This window comes from Pleurodeles waltl, chromosome 10, assembly GCF_031143425.1.
Source record: "Pleurodeles waltl isolate 20211129_DDA chromosome 10, aPleWal1.hap1.20221129, whole genome shotgun sequence".
Classification (NCBI taxonomy): domain Eukaryota; kingdom Metazoa; phylum Chordata; class Amphibia; order Caudata; family Salamandridae; genus Pleurodeles; species Pleurodeles waltl.
Window position 1 is genome coordinate 724,567,490 of NC_090449.1, and position 18,023 is coordinate 724,585,512.

Here is an 18,023-nt window from a genome sequence, read left to right on the forward strand (position 1 = left end):
GGAAAATGTTTATGAGTACCCATGCTGTAGATAGGTATCTGCCGAGGCCTTCGCCTCCAGGCGACATCGGCATGTACAATCAGGTCCTCAAATGTGCTGCAGACAAATATGGAGTACAGCTCAAGGAAGAAAAACTTCAATCTTGCTTCCTACTGGAAACACTGATAACGATGCAAACCAGGAAACAATTTCTACCCTGCTCCCTAGTATCCTACAGCAGGACATATAGGCCTTTATAGAACCTGCCACCTGTCAAGCAGTGACTCCCAGGGCAGAGAAGAAGTAGAAATGCTCTTCTAAGATGTAGCATATATAAAGGGCACTGTTCCTGCGGACTCAATTATATTGTCAACAAAGAGAAATAGGGCCAATGTTCCATCAATGGTGGGACCGAATTCCGAAAAGGAAAGCAAAAGGATGGATCTCATGGGGAGGAAGTTTGAGCATAGTGCAGCCAACCACTAACTCCAATGCCCTTTTAAATCGCCAGGCACACCAACACTGGGAGGAAATTGAGGAATTTGAAAAACCTACCTGATCAATACAGGAAAATGGCAGCACACTTAGTGGACTGTGGCAAAAACATCATCAACGCCTAAAGTCATCATTGGATACAGCAAGCCGACAAATGATGAAGAGGCGTAACACTCAGACGGCATTCCTGTTTAAAAATATCAGCATTTAAGCCAGAGGTACAGGCCAGCATTCTCAACACACCATTCAACGGAGAGCAGTTGTCTGGCAGTACATTTGATCAGAAACACAACCAATTGAAAAGGGACAACATGACGGCAAAACTTATTGGAGCATTGCAGTTTTGTGGAGGAGTGCGGTGGGAGGGCCGCACCATCCTGCAGACTCACAAGTGTAGGAATGTAGGATCTTTCTGACTTGGTTGCCCCCATTTTTGCCTGGTGTCAGTGTGTTTTGACAGTAGTACACTGGTATCCTGCTAACCAGGATCCCAGTGTCAGTGTTCTCGCCGCAAATTTTTTTTCTCACCCCTATATTGGCATACTGGTGTACCCCTGTAAGTCTGTGGTCTATGGTATTTAGGTACCTAGGGCATTGGCACACCAAGGCTGCAGCATGTATTATGCCACCCATGGGAGCCCTTGCAAACTTTGTCTACAGGCCTTCCATTGCAGCCTGTGTGAAATGGTGCATGCACCTTTAACTCTAGATATAAGGGTTACCTTATATCGCGGTCACTCGCACTTCTGACCCTATAAGCCACCCCTAACGTAGGCCCATCAGCACAAGGGCAGGGTGCAGAGTTCTGAGTGTAAGGGTACCCCGCATGAGCAGAGGTACTCCTACAAACCACAGACTCCATTTTCTGGGCTTAGTAAGCGTGGGGAGGTAATTCTAAGGTATGTAGTGGACATTGGTCATCACGAGATGTCCAACTACTTAATGGTTTCACCTAACCTGGTCATGTTTGGTGTCATGCAACTTCACCAGTTCCAGTGATAGTTAAATGATACCATGTACTTTGGGGGTTCCTTAGAGGATCTCCCATGTCTACCTGTGCAGCCTTGCAGGCAGGGTCTGCCTGCAAGCCAGTGCTGCTGTCGAACCCAGACACTGTTCTGCCCTCCTGATGCTGAACTTAACTCAGGCTGGGGAAGGCAGAACAAAGTTTTCCTGTAGAGGAGAGGTGTTGCCACCTCTCCTTTAGAAATAGGTGTCTCTGGGCCAGAGGGTGCTCCTAAGCGCCACCAGACTGCTTTGAAGGGCACATTTGGTGCCCTCCTTGCAAAACCGGTTTCTTCCAGTGCAGGAGCCCACAGGCTCCTGCTCTGATGCGAAACACACAAAGGACAGGGGCGTGACCACCCCCCTGTTCAGCTTCTCCCCTAGGGAGGTGCCCAGGACTCTGCTAGGTGGCCACTTGATTCTGCTATCTTGGAGGCCCCTGGGAGCATCTGACTGGTCGTTCCAGTAGAGCAGCATCCCTGAACCCCCACCCCCCACCTCCGATAGATAAGTCATTGCAGTAGTCGTCTAACCCCTTTCCTGGGTCACTCAAGGGCTCCCCTGAGGGTGGGACCCCAGATTTTTTTTACAAGATTGATCTCCAAGATTCTTCTGCGACCCGGACACCGGATTCTGCTGCTGGACTTCGCCGGGAACCAAGACAAGACTGCAACTGGTAGGAAGGCTCATACTGCAACTTTGTCCCCGAGCATTGCAAGGACTCTGCAATTTCCATGGCCATGCATCCTCCAGGAGTCACAAGGACTCTGCATGCACTAAAGACATCCAGAGAAATCTCCCTTGGAGTGAAGGAGTCACTTCCCTGCAACCGCAGGCACCTCAACGTCGACAGCCGTTTTGTGGCTTCTGATGTCCCACTGACTCTTCTAGGCTCTGCAACACAGGTGGTGGTTCTGTGGCTCCTCCGGAGTCACAAGGACTCTGCCTCCACTAAAAACATCCAGAAGGAATCTCCTTTGGAGTGAAGGAGACACTTCCCTGCAACCGCAGGCACCTCAACATTGACAACCATTTTGTGGATTCTGATGTCCCACAGACTCTTCCAGGCTCTGCAACACAGTTGGTGGTTCTGTGGCTCTCCATAGGTCTGACCTGTCTTCTTCACAACTGGGAAGTACGTGGTCCCTCGTTGGAGCTGCTGGAACAGAACCCCTGTGAAATGCATCCATTGTTACCAAAGATTGTGGGCTCTTCAGTCCAAAGACGTCCTAGCTCCAAGAAGCTCCAGCCTCGAGCATCACACAGATCTAAGACTGTCTTCCCTGTATCCCCTGCAACATGGGCATCCATCTTCTTTGTGCTGCTGAGGCCTCCTCACAACTCCCTATGCCTGCTGCCAGAGTGACCTCCTGGGGTCTCTATTGATTCCTTCTGGGTCTCCTCACTGCTGAAGGCTGGCCCTGACTTACCTGTGAAAGTTGAGTCCCTTGGACCTTGCTGGTCCTATTTACTGCAACTCTTCGTGCATAATTCCTCTTGCATCTGCCAAGGCTTGTTGGTGGCCCTGCTGGTCAGTGACCTCACTGCAGTTCGACGACCGGTGTGGGGCAGCTCATGGACGACCCCTGGGATCCGTCTGCATGGCCTGGACGCCGCAGCTGCCTTTTCACAACAACTATCCAACTAAAAAGTACTCAAAAGAAGGGTGGGCATTGCCCTCCTGAACCCTCGGGACGACTCCGGGTGGTTTGGACTCTGTCCCCCTCTCTCCACAGGTACTCCTTGTGCGGAATCCATGCCTGGGTTCCACCGACCTGGTCCACGGGTCACTGCAGCCGCTGGACAGCCAAGGTCCCCATTAATTTCAACGGGAGGTTCTGACACATTTTTACCCCCTATGCACCTAGGCTCGCTGGTGTAGATACTCCACCTCTCTGGGTATCCACGGGTCAGGGCACTCTCGAACCATCCTTGCTTCAACAGGTTTCCTCGGGGTACTCGGAAAAGGGTCCTTCTGCAATCTTTTTCCAACCACTACTATCTCATGTAATCCTATGGACACAGATACTAAGTAACACCTCTGCATACAGGCTTCTGGGGAAACCCTGCTACTTACCTCTGGTGTTCTAGTACTTCTCCAGTCCTTAGAATCCTTGAGTATTAGTCTTGTCTGATTGTACTGTGCTTAACCCATTGCTTTCGTATATGGCTTTCCCTCCCCCTTCCCTCCCTTTCCTTCCCCACCTCCCCAGCTGGGGCCTATGTCAATTTATGATTTTACATACTTGTGTCTGTAAATATGACTTAATTTTTTAACCCTTGATATGGTTCATTCTTGTGTGTAAATTACACTGACTGTGTGATTGCAATTGGTTTGGCCCCCCCTCCCCCCTTGTGATAAGCCTTAGCTGCTCTCCACAGCTACCCTTTGAGAGTTCTGGCTATTAGAAGCCATTTACACTATCACTAAGGGTTGCCTGGGCTCAGTGCAGGGTGTCTCACCCATAGGTGTACACCATATACTGAGCCAACCTCCTTCAACAGGGAGAAGACGTTTCCATCCAGGAAATTCACACCAAAGCTTTCAATGGAGCAACCAAACCACCTCAGCTAATCCAAGTTGGCAGTACCAACCGCAAAGCTGTCAGTCATTTAGTGGAAGGAGCAATGGAAGGGGTCACCCTCGCAGAGGAGGCTCTACTCCCACACTCAAGTGACTGTTCAAAAGTAGGAGACCTCATGCAAACGCCATCAGTGTGAGACGTCAGTAACGAACGAAAATTCCTGCACACAACACCAGTAAGAGGCAGAATAAAAGACTTCCTTCAGGAGTGGGGGAAAATAACTTCAGACAAATGGATTCTGAAATTAATTCAATCTGTATATTGCATAGAATTTCAAAGTTTCCCATCAGATAGGGGACCAAGGAAGAAAGTCCATTCCCAAGGAGAAACAGCCCGTCTCCTCGAGGAGGTGAAGGAATTACTGGGGAAAAAGCAATACAAATAGTTCCAAAACAAGAAATTAGCAAGGGAAATTACTCAACATATTTCCTAATCCCCAAAGTAGACGGTTCTCTACCACCAATTCAAGACCTCAGGTTTATAAACAAATCCATAAAGGCACGAAGATTCAGAATGACAACATTGCAAGAGGTCATTCCACAACTGCAAGTAGGAGATTATATGGCACGTATAGACTTAAAGGACGCCTAATTACACATCGCAATGAATAGGCAACACAACAAATAGCTAAACAAAATTCACTTCCATTTCACGGTACGGATGTTTGGGATAAAATCAGCCCACTGGTGTTTGCCAAGTGTTCATCAGTGGTAGCAGCACACCTCAGAACACAGGGCATACACAAACCTGGATGACTGGATCTAGGAGCAAACTGTTACAACAAGTGCAAAGAAGGCATACAACAGGTAATAAAGGCTCTTTTCTCACTGTGGTTCTCAATAAACCTAGAGAAGTCATCCCCACAACTAGAACAAGAGACATTTTTTCTCAGAGCAAGAATCAACTCAATCCAGTGATTGGTGTAAAAGAGAGCGTACTCATTGGTGATGGAGACGCAGCTTTACCAGGAGGGACAAGCTCTGACAGTGAGGATGGTGGGGAAACTATTAGGGAAGATGGCATCATGCATCCCTCTAATCCCATATGTGAGACTTCACATGAGACCAATTCAGGAATAGTTACAAAGCCAGAGGTCACAAGCAGAAGGGAGATGGAAGATCTAGTTGTTGTCATGCAAAAAGTACAGGAGTAAATAGCATGACGGAACAAAAAAATGTAACTCAAGGTATTACATTTCATCAACGAACTCCAACAGTACCAATCACAACAGATGGGTTGGGGCTTTCACATGAGCTTACTCAAGGTCAGAGGAGTCTGGAAGGAACGGGATGCGATACAACACATCAACATGAAACTGAAAACAGTGTTTTTAGCCTTAGCGCCTTCACTGCCGGGCCTTTTTCCCTCCTGTGCCAAGCCTTTTTTAGCTATTTGGGGTAGTTTGCGCTTAGTTCCCATTAACGTTTTGTCCACATAAGCTATCCACACCAAATTTGTGTCCTTTTTTCCAAACATTCTAGGGATTCTAAAGGTACCCAGAGTTTGTGGGTTCCCCTAGAGCAGACCAAGAAATTTGCCAAAATACAGCTAAACTCAGGTTGTTTTGGGAAAAATGGGGAAAAAGTGCTGCAGAAGAAAGCATGTGTTTTTTTTCCCTGCAAATGGAACCAACAAAGGATTTGTGGTGCTAAAATCACCATGTTCCCAACTTTCAGGAACAGGCAGACTTGAATCAGAAAACCAAATTTTTCAACGCAGTTTTGGCATTTTACTGGGACATAGCTCATTTTTACTATGTTTTGTGCTTTCAGCCTCCTTCAAGTCAGAAATGGGTGTCAAACTAATGTGGATCCCAGACAGCTAAGCAATTCTGAGAAATAGACACAATTATGAATGCAGCCAGGGGTGTAGATCCTTCAAGGTTTTCCTACAGAAAGTAACAGCTGAAATAAAACATATTGAAATTGAGTTAAAAAACAGCCATTTCTGTCTATGTTTTCATCTGTAACTTTTCCCAGCTATGGCAGATTTCTTAAAGCAAAATACTGTTGCGTCTGCTGGAACCTTCCGTTTGCGGGGATTACTAGGGCTTGTAGGTTCATCACGAATCCTAGGTACCCAGAGCCAATAAATGAGCTACAGCTTGAAAAGGGATTTCATTGTATACCGGGAATACAGCAATTTAATTGGTAAAATATAAAGAGTGAAAAATAGGTATCAAGGAAACCAAATGGGCACAAGATAAGGTGTTGAGAAGCAGTCGTTATTTGCGCATCTCAGAATTTGGGGGTCCCCATACTAGCATGTGAATTACAGGGCATTTCTCAAATAGACTTGTTTCTTACACACTATCTTACATTTGGAAGGAAAAAATGTAGAGAAAGAAAATGGGCAATAACACTTGTTCTTCTATTCTGTGTTCCCCCAACAATGGTGCCTCACTTGTGTGGGTAGGCCTAGTGCCCACAACAGGAAACGCCCCAAAACGTAACATGGACACATCACCTTTTTACATTAGAATCTGACGTGTTATTTGTAAGTGACTAGCTGAAGATTTTTGCCTGTAGCTCAGTCGGCACCTAGGGAAACCTAGCAAGCCTGTGCATTCTTTAAAACTAGACACCTAGGAGAATCCAGGATGGGGTGACTTGTAGTGCTCCCACCGGGGTCTGTTACCCAGAATCCTTTGCAAACCTCAAAATCTGGCCCAAAAAACACTATTTCCTCACATTTCGGTAGTAGAAAGTTCTGTAATCTGAGAGGAGCCACAAATTTCCTTCCACCCAGCATTCCCCCAAGTTTCCCTATAAAAATGGTAGCTCACTTGTGTGGGTGGACCTAGTGCCGGCAACAGGAAATGCCCCAAAACACAACATGGACACATCACATTTTCCCAAAGAAAACTGACCTGTTTTTTGCAACATGCCTAGCTGTGGATTTTGTCTTCTAGCTCATCCAGCGCCTAGGGAAACCTAGCAAACCTGGACATTTCTGAAAACTAGACACCTAGGGGAACCCAGGATGGGGATATTGTGGTGGTCTCACCCGGTTCTGTTACCCAGAATCCTTAGCAAACTCACAATTTGGCAAAAAAACACTTTTTCCTCGCATTTCGGTGCTGCAATGTTGTGGAATATGAGGGGAGCCGCAAACTTCCTTCTACCCAGCATTCCCCTACATATCCTGATAAAATTGGTACCTCACTTTTGTGGGTAGGCGTAGTGCCCGCAACAGGAAATACCCCAAAACACTACGTGGACACATCAAAATTATCAATTACAAAACTATATGTGTTTGTGAGGGGGGCACCTGCGTTTTTGGTCCTGGACTCAGCAGCCATCTAGGGAAACCTACCAAACCCAGACATTTCTGAAAACTAGACACCCGAGGGAGTCCAGGGAGGTGTGACTTGCATGGATCCCCCAGTGTTTGGTTACCCAGAATCTTCAGTAAACCTCAAGTTTAGCTAAAAGAATCACATTTTCCCAACATTTCTGTGTGGTATCACCACACCAGCAAAAATCTCCTACCCCCCCCCACCATTCTCCTCAGTCTCCCAATAAAAATGATACCTCACTTGTGTAGGTGGGCCAAGTGCCTGTGACAGGGAAGAGCAAAAAACATGTTGAAGTTGAGGGGGAACCAAATCGGGTCCAAAAGGGCAGTTTGGAAAATAAAGTTTTTAGGCTGACAAGTGGGGCAGAATTTTTATCGGTATAGATGCGACAATGCTAGGTGGTAGGAATTGTGTGGCTTTCCACAGATTCTGGAAGGCTCCATCACAAAAATGTGGTGAAAATGTGTGATTTCAAGCAAAGTTGGAGGTTTGCAGGGCATTGTGGGTAAGAAAATGGTGCGGGTGCATGTAAAACACACCACCCTGGACTCACCAAGATGGTTAGTTTTCAGATGTGTCTAGGTCTCGTAGATTTTTCTACATGGCAGCGTCCCAAAGTCCAAAAAGTGCAGCCCTCACCATTCCAAGTGGGACGATTTTGAGAGTTAGACAAGCTCTCATGGCCCAAATGTAAAATCAAACCCCCAAATAATCAAATGTCCTCTTGCTTGCCGTTGGGATAAGATCTTTTAGGGAGCGGGGGAGAGCTGAAAGACTGTTACTCCTTTCAGTTGGGGCGAGGTCATAGCCATGCCCATACACGTTAGTTGGGGTAGGGGCATAACCATGCCCATACTAGTTGGTTGCCACCACCCCACAATTTTTTTTAACTCCCTGGTATCTAGTAGGCTTTCTGCCCCCTTACAAAAATAGGCTGATCTGCCCCTAAAGGGAGCAGAAATGGCCAACAGTAATGTGCCCCCATGGGGAGCGACCCTTGCCCAAGGAGCTGCCCCCCAAAACAGAACACACACACATACACCAATCCCTGGCGCCTAAGTGGTTTCTGCCCCCCTTGGGGCAGATCGGCCTAATAGAAATAGGCTGATCTGCCCCCAAGGGGGGCAGAAATGGCCTAAAATAAATTTGCCCCACAGGGGAGCAACCCTTGCCTAAGGGGTCGATACCCTTGAGTAAAATTGTCATAAAAAAATCCCTGGTGTCTAGTGGTTTCTACTCCCAAGGGGGGCAGAAATGGCCTAAAATAAATTTGCCCTGCAGGGGAGTGACCCTTGCCTAAGGGGTCGTTCCCCACCTGTAACAATTTTTTTTAACTATCCCTGGTGCAGAAATGGCCTAAAATAAAAAAATGCCCCCTTAGGGGAGTGTCCTTGCCCAAGGGGCCGCTTTCCTTCTTTGTTTACATAATGTAAACAAAGTTGCTGGTATCTAGTGGGCATTCCTGCAGCCCGATAGCTATGCGATCGGGCTGCAGGAATGCTCAAAAAGACATGAAAGGAAGGGAAAAGCCTTAACTTTCCTTTCATGTCTCTCTGACCTCCCCCACCCTCCGATCGAAAGAGAAATGCAGTGCGATTGCACGTGGACGTCATCAGATGTCACGGGGGGTCAGGTGGAAGGGGAAGCGATTCCCCTTCCATCCCTGCCCAGGGGAGGGGGGTAGGAGGCCCACGCGGGCCCCCATGAGCCAGGTGCAGGACAAGCTGGTTTCGTCCTCGGCACATGAGCGCCGTGTCCAAGGTCGTAACCAGCTCAACCATGGCACCCAAGGGGATAAGAAAAAAGGTCAGGTTGAAAACTGTATATAGTGTTAACAATGATAAATGGCTGAATATATTCTGGTACCTACTCGGTATGGGAAAATTGGCAAACTGTTAAAGGGTTTGGGGAACTGCGGTTGTGATCCGCCAATATCATACACAAGGCTACAGACACATTTTATTCTTTTAGAGGCTCTAGCTTTTGAATGTTTAGGAGAAGGCTGTTGTCTGAAAGTGGTCAAGTAAGGGGATCCATTGCATTATACACTGTGGTGATTAATAGAAATCTCTGAATACTCGTGTATTGTGGAATGCAATGCGCTGCTGACCTTAAATTATTAGAAATGCCAAGGGAATTTACATGAGGTTTTGGTGGAAGGGAAAGTTAGGGGTTGGTAGTTCATTGTACATATCTTCTATTTATTTGATCTATTGTTCATGTTTAAACAAAGCAAAATGTACCATACCCTAAAAAAAATAATTTGACTTACTATATTTCATGATGTACTGTATTATATTTTGATTTTAGAAAATGCAGAAACATGGGAACGAGTGAGGCAAGTTAAGTGCCTAAGGCTGGAAAACTGTGCCACGAAAAGGAAACAATGACTCAAGCAATGCCAGCAGCATGAGTTGAAGATGGAGCATATTTGAATTCTGATATCACTGTCACAAAGACTGAACCGAATACAGCAATTGTTATGTTACTTTGCCCCAGTTGCTCTAAGAGAATGGCGAAACAGTTGTCAAAAAGATGTAGGACACTAAAAGATTTTTCAATAACAGCTTAAGCTTGTAAATCGTGAAACAATTAATTTAGTGTCACAATTTCAATCTATTGTTCCAGTTTTATCCAAATACCTTTTAAACATCAAGTTAAATTCCAAAAGGGAATTTAATCAACATAAGGGTGCTTTATTTCGCACATAAAGTATACAAGAAATAAAAGCAGTAGAAATCTGCAAAATAAGAAAGAAAAATATACTAAAAACGACTGGCCTCAACCTATTATAATCAGTATGAAATACAAAAAAAGTAAATTATTTTATGAACTTAACCTCACAACTATTAGTTGTTGTGTCAGCAATTACTATTTTTCTAAATCACATTTTGTACAAATAAATGCATTGCCACAGATGGTAATGTTATGTCATAGATCTCTGCACGTTGTGTAATCTCTTACACATAAATGATTGCCGCTTCAGTTGCTCTTTACAATGGAAAACAACCAGAACCTCTTAACAAATTTCTACAGATCTATCAATGTGACTAACCCTGAAGTGACAGGACTTCAGGAGAAGTGGGAAAATACTCTTACAAGACTTTTACTGACAGGCTGGAGTGGGATTTTGTTGCTCATGCAGAAAATCTTCAGGAATATAATATTTAAATGTACCCAAATTAATCGCCTACACAATTTTCATGTCCCCTAGACAACTGAATCTTATCCGAAGCGTGAATGCAAACACCTCCCCAGAGACAATCATGATGCAGACTTTTCACACATAGGCCCTCATTATGACTTCGGCAGTCAAAACAGTTGACCGCGAAGTCACGCCGTCCAGGACACCGCCAGTAATGGCGGTCTTGAGAACGCCATATTATGACTCCTGGCAGCTCTCCGCCATAAATTGGGTGGGAAGCCGCCAGCAGCCATACTGGTGGTCGGCGGTCTGGTGGAGGTTGCTCCACTTGCACCGCCATGTCATCACAACACGCCCGCTGTATTACAACTTTGTTATCGGCATGGCGGTGTTGTGGTGACGGGGCGGGGTGGTGCCGGCAGACAGGCCCCATGGACCCCGTTCCCTCCCAGACAACACCCAGGTAAGGAGATCGACCGACAGGGGAGAAGGGGTCTTGAGTGTTGTGTGCGTGAATGGGTATGGGTGTGTGTGTGTGTGTGTGTGAATGGAGGAGGGTGGGGGGAGGTGTTGTGTGAGTTTGTGTGTGTGCAAGTGTCTGTGTGCTTGTGTGAATGCATGTATGCGGGGGTGGAGGGAGTGTTGTGGCCATATGCGCATGTGTGTGTGTGAATGAGTGAGCGTGGATGTGTGCATGTATGTATGTATGTGTGGATGTGTGCTTGTATGTATGTATGTGTGGATGTGTGTATGTATGTCTGTATGTGCGGTGTGTGCATGTGTGGATCGGGGGCTCAGTAGAGGGATCGGGGGTCAGTACGGGGAACGGGGGTGGCGGGATCAGTAATGGGATCGGGGACCGGGGTGTCTCTGCTTGGGGGTTGGGAGGCTCCTGATGGGGTTGAGGTTGAAGGGGGGCTCCTATAGGGAGGGGGTGTTTGGGCGTCCTGTAGTGGCATCAGGAATTAGTATTCATGTCGCCAGTATCCTTACTGCCAGGAATTTCGTGCCGGGCTACCGCCACGGAATTCCTGGCGGTAAGGATACTCAAAATACTGCGGGTGGTGTTAGGTGGACTGCCGGGCCGAAGGTGGTCAACCTCAGGACCAGATCATTCTCGCTCGTGCCTAATCTAATTAATGGGTCCCGCTCTGTAACTCTGGGCAATAGCTTGCTTAATCTCCACAACGGCCCTAACAGCGCTTGGATGCCTGGCTTCACCCTGGGGGTTGCCCAGGAGTGGGCCCCTCCCAGGGAAAAGCCAGGAGGGGTTCCACAGCGGTATGCGTACAGCGCCTTGAGACCCTAACGGGTGAGTAGTGCGCTATACAAGTGCTAAGTTTCAGCCAGGAGGTCCAACCCCACTGACGGTACAGGTGGTGAACTGCCTGCAATGCAGCCAGTTCACTACCCTTGTCATAATTTGGCGGTCCTGCACTGCCACGCTGTCAGCGGTCTGGCCAGTGTGGTGGGGCAGGACCTCCAGGGTCATAATGACCCCCATAGTGTGGTTATATGTACAGACATGCAGGTATCATGGAGAAAGAGACAGATAGAGGATCTACTCAATATGAAGGGCTTACACATCCCTGAGGCCTGCTGGTTGGGTGAAGACCCAACCTTAGTAGAATTAGAAATCGTAGATCTGCCCTTGGTTCTTGTTAAAACGTGCACAGCTATGCACTGGAGGAGTCGACCCCCAAACTCTTCTCACTTGATAATTGACACCACAATGTGATCCAATAGAGTAGATATGATAACCGTACAATAAATGTGGAAGAGCTTAATAACTGCCATTGGCAACCAATAGCTCCACTATGGGCGGAACTTATTTTTGTTGTTGTTAACACTGAAATGGGACACGAGGAAGAACTGTCCAGTGAGGGTGAAGGATAGATCGATATATACATTGCCCCTATCCCACAGAGAAGTATTAAATTTCCAAATTGGGAGTATTCTTAAGTTGTGTATTACACATACCCTGTACTCATGGAGTCACTGATAATGTTTTGGTTAATTGTTATTTCACTGTTATCTGTATTTGTCATTTGACATTCTGGACCGATATGTTCATGCACCATGCACAGAGACGTTTATCCTTTTTTATAAATATATGTAATGCACTTATCTCCCTGAAGCTTATGTAATAGAGAAATATGGTATTATTTTAAATGTAATTATATATTCCAGCATGATAGAAATGCTCGGTATCAGATTCAATAAAACAAACTCGAAATATATTTTTTTTAAAGACATACAGGATCATCATATATTTTTCCTATCCTTGTCACATTTTACTTTTCTCTCACAACTGTGTTTATTGTAAGCAATACTTGTTGACAGTCATCCAAATATCTATGTATGCCGTTTGTATTTGTAATGCACTACATTATTTTGTACACAGCTATGATTGTGTCAAAATATGCTTAAAATAGTTAATTGGAATTTCATTGTGTCTTGTGTCATGTAAATTTCACAAAAATATGTGCACTTCTATTACCAGCCAGCCAATGAACAGTGCCATCTTAAAAAAGAAACTCCAAGGTGTTTGGTGGAATAGTTGCTAAAGTCTTAGTTTCTCTTTTTCACTCATACTGCATTTCAGATTATCTTTTTTTCGTCCACTATGCCACTCTAGTCACTGACAAGCTATACACAGATCAGACTTGGCCCTGCTCCCAAATGAATAATCCAGCCTAATCTTCCTGGGCAACTCCCTTGAGATTGAAAAGCAAGCAACCTAGACCAATTGTTGGCCTTTCTGAGTCCCACCTTTGTGTTGTAGCTTGATTTCTATTGCACAGTGAGCATAGGTCAGGTACCAAGTCTGGACATACTCCTTACACTCAGTTGTGTTACACTGAAACACAAAAGTGATAGGTAAAGTATTTGGAGTAGTTTCAGCCACTGGCAATTGTTTAAGGCCGTATTCCAATTCATACTTTTTTGCTGACTATGCCACCTATAGTGGGGCCAAGCATATGCAAATCAGACTTTGTCTTACCCCAGTAGGAACCGTATTTCTGTACCTACCAGGCTAGTTCTTCTCTAGAGGGTAACACAAGCAACCCCAGAATACGTGCAGCTTTGTTGGGCCTCATCAGAGAACAACAACTTACATCCTGTGGCACAGTGAGTATTGGACTCATGCTTGGGTATACCCACAGTATTTAGGGTATCCCACTGAAACACAAAGATGATGGGTGGAAAGCTTGCAAGTTTCATCCACAGGCAAGTGATTCAATTAATTGTTTTGTTTCCACTATGCTGCTCCAGACACGGCCCAGCCATATGCAAAGCACTGTTTTTGCCAACTATACCACGCAAATCGTCATTTTTTTAGAACACCTAGAACCCACAAGCAAAAGCAAAACAAAATATAAGTACAACGTGAGAAAAGAAGACTTGGCAAAATAGAAGAAAAGAGTTAACAATAGAAAATAAAACTTGACAAATTTGTTTGTCCTGCTGGGCACGTTTTTGCCAGTCACACGTTTTCTGTTTGAAGGGCTCTAGAAGTTGAAAAGAAGTACTTAAATCACATGAGGAACAGCGGACAGGCATGGATTAAGTTAAATCATTCAGTGATTGGTCCTTGCTTCACAGAAAGGAACAGAAATGATGCTAGGCCTGCGGTGACCAATTACGAGGCTTTAAAGAAGAGTGCCACGTAGGCTAACATATGTAAGCAACAGGTGGGCTCCAAGCCATTTTCTTAACAAGTGTCTCGCAAGTGAGATAAATGCACTAGCACATGCACTCATAGTCTCAACCCTCAAAAAGCGCAAAAAATCAAACATAAAAGCAGAAAGGCAGATGTGATACTGTTCTAATTTTTTCCATAGGCAAATTCATTTAGTCCAGCTAATCTACTTGAACTAATCCAAAATCATCATTTTAAATATATAGTGGTAGTATCAAGCACATTAACAAGGCAGTCAGTATTCCTTAATTTGATTCAAAAGCCATACAAGTATAAAACGGCACGATACACATACTATGAAACAGTCACATGATAAAAAAAAAAAAGTGGAACCTGTTCGTAAAGGTAAGTCATATATCAATAAAATATCCTGCTGGCTGAAATGACACCATACGGGGTTTATAGAGTGAATATAGGTGCAGTCTTCTGAAACATAAGGCATGCCAGTCTTATAGTGATTTATGTAGATGACTCACAATTTTAGTGCCAGAGTGTAAGTTCACAATAAACTATTTCAGATACATAAAACATAAATTAAATAGTGCTTTATGTGCAAGAGTTTATAATACCTGGCAAAAGGAAATTAACTAAAAAATTCAGTGACCAAATGTATAAAGGCATAGAACACACAATATAAAAACAACTTAGTTGAAAATGTTAAATCAATAATTCAGAAAAAGTATGCTTCCATTTCGGGGGATATATCTGGCTAATGATTACAAATCATATGGGGTACTATATATTTTCCTAATAGTAAGGGCACTTGCAATATAGTTAATCACTGAGGGTACCCTAGCTGCTGTAAATATATCATAGCAATTGAGTAGCCTCTTATATTGGCTGCTCTCACAATTGAAACAACAAATATCTATGCAGAAAGCTATATAAAGTGCAGATAACCATAAAATGAGAAATGTTTTGGTCTGACAAGTTGTCACATGAGCATTTCAGAAGGTTTGTGAGCCACGTTCCCTGTAAAGGAAATGCTATCACAAAGCGCAGTGTACTAAGTTGAAGGCCTCCGAGGTAGAATCTGCTTCTGGGCTTCTGAATTAAAACAAGATAAGGTTCCAACCCCATGGAAGTAGTCACAGTTTGTGCTCTCTTATAGCACACCATAGAGCGATGATTTAAAAAACAATATTTTACTTGCTCTTTTGAGTCAGCATGTATACTCTCTGGGTTTGTGAAAAGCTGTGGGACGCCCAAATTGTAAATGCCTGTTTCACATATGAGGCATGGTATCGCCAATATGTTATCTAGTGTTAGGCTAGTGCTAGGCAACCCCTTATAATTAACCTTACAAAACAGGCCTCCGGTTTTTGCCAGATTTTAAGCCATACAATAAGGGACAGCTTCCAAGTAACTCATTCCTACCTCAATATGACAAATATATGTGGCTGTGCTCTGGGGGACTGACAGTAGTCTGCAGACAAAGCTAGTGTTGCCCCGTTGAAGAATTTCTGCACTACTATAACCCCAGACTCATGTCTCGTATAACCCTGCCGGGATTAATTTACTTGTGTAAATTTGAATCAGGTCTCACTGGCTTATGGTGTAACTTTGAGGCAAAGCTGAAAACTGCTTTGATTACTCTATATAATTGCTGAGATCTCAAATTTAGTAGGTGGCCACAATTCAATGCAGAATCAAAAGGGGTTCCCTGATAATTAAAATTCTTAAGCAAGCTATACTTCCACAGTCGAAGCAGTCTAGATTTGTTTTTTATTGGGCCACTCATAATGATAAATGATTTAGAGAAATTTAAGTTTATACCTAAATCATGCATGAAGGATATAAATGGATGAAGTAAAATTTGTAACCCACACACATTCTCACAATAAGGACTGCAGGATTGGAATGGAGCGGTTCAGCAAGCATTGACAAAGTAATACATCTGGCATAAGCAAACTAGTGTGATGGTTTATTTTTGAATTTCTTATTATAAGCGAATGCCACAAAAACAAAAAAGAAGAAAACATGCTGCTGCCTAAACTTGGCAGCCATATGACTTCATAAAATGAATACAAATAAGCCTTTGTACTACATTTTAGTAGCACAGTGTGAACGTGGTGTTTCCGAGGGTCGGTCTGGCACTGGTGTAAGATAAGGATCAAAGGTGGGACAGTAGCACTGTATAACTCTCCACAGCTCCTCACATCTAGATCCTCATTATTGGGAATTGTTACTCTTAGCATTTATAGTTTTGTTGTCTATTTCACTGTACTTTGGAGACCCTATTTAATCGAAGTCACACCCTATCTGGTTGCCCTTCTGGCAATACTTGACTACTGTTTTTTTCCTATCCTCACCCTTCCTCTTCTTCCTCCCACACATTTGTCCATTTACCTGCATTAATTGGGTAATAGATACACCTTCTTGACAACAAGCAAGCTCCCATACTCTTCATAGTATATATTGATTTGCTTATACTATGACCTGCCAAACTATACAGCCAGCTCTTTGCTTTCCTTGACTACAATACCAGACATTTTCCTGGCTTACCTGTTTACTTAGTAGCTTCTACAAGCATACACAGTGTAATCCAGAACTTCTGATCTTTTTAAATGTCTATGAACTTTTCACCTCATAAAACAAAGCAAAGTACTGTGCTACTTGACACCCAGAGTTCCTGATATAGTGGTTAAGTAGGAAATCTACCCTTCCCCTTTGGAGTTAAACTTAAAAGAGATTGCATCTGAAGAGTGGGGAGTGGCTGTCAAACCTCTTGTCCCGCTGGCTTGTCCAGATAACCTTCTTTTCTGTTCCACGAAACAAAGCCAGTGGCAATGACAGGACAATGTTACTTAACATCTTGGAAGACAATGGTGTTCGAGAACCGTAGCATTTGACCAATCCTAGGAACAATAAATATTATTTTTTTGGCAAAGCAACCAGAGAGAGCCTACTGACTGTGATCCCTTGATCTGTTAAACAGGTACTCATAATTAGTTATAGAAGAACCCTCACTCACAAACAACCTTTAGTGGCATGCTTCATCATAAGGTTCCCACCTGAGACACCTAGTGCATCTGGGTGTGCTGCAAAGCCTGACTTACAATGGAGCTAGTTGTTCTTTATCATGGATCAGGGCTGATAAAATTACCTTAAGGTATCCTGGCAGATAGGGCAATATTTAATTATGGGAACCTTAGGTAAGGTTTAAAGAATCAAAAGGGTCGATGTGAAGTGAGACTGTTATGATCTCTTACATCTTGGTGTACGTTTCAGACACATTTTTAGATGCCACTCAGTGTCAAATGGCTTTCTTCAGGACCAATAGATCCCTTTTATAGTGTACACATGCGTACAAACAATTGTGAACTCATGAGATTGTGCCATAACTTACGGGCTCTGTTATGCTCACCACAGTATTGTGTCCTGTGGGTTAATGTGTAATGACCAAGAGGATATAGTAAAATATGTAACATGAAAGCCATTCGACCCTGCATGCAGGGTCAGTCCTCTCCTGAGCTCTTACAGGTCAGGTGTATTGAGGTACTACTTTAATGCCTGCCATGAATCAGTGAGTGGGAATGCTTTCTGGGCAGACCCCTAACCAAGGAGGAAAAGGTTCCTGGAGCCAAACATACCCACTTAGTACATTTTCTAGGTGGCAGAAATCTTCAGCACAAGAAACATGAGCTCTGCGGGCTGGGTGTGTTTGTGGGGAGTAGACCGTGGTAATTCAATTGTCCTCCAAAATCTAACACTAAAATCCAGTTTGAGGCAGTCACGGTTCCCCTAATAAACCCAGAAATAGATGCCTGATAGAACCAAGTAGGGCTTTCAAGCAACCATTAAATGGATACA

General features: G+C 44.2%; 1 pseudogene; it reads left to right on the top strand.

Annotated features, from left to right (window-relative positions):
- Positions 1–11,045, top strand: part of LOC138261821 (integrin beta-1-like) — a 319,596-nt pseudogene extending 308,551 nt beyond the window's left edge.
- Positions 11,046–18,023: the final 6,978 nt, after the last annotated feature.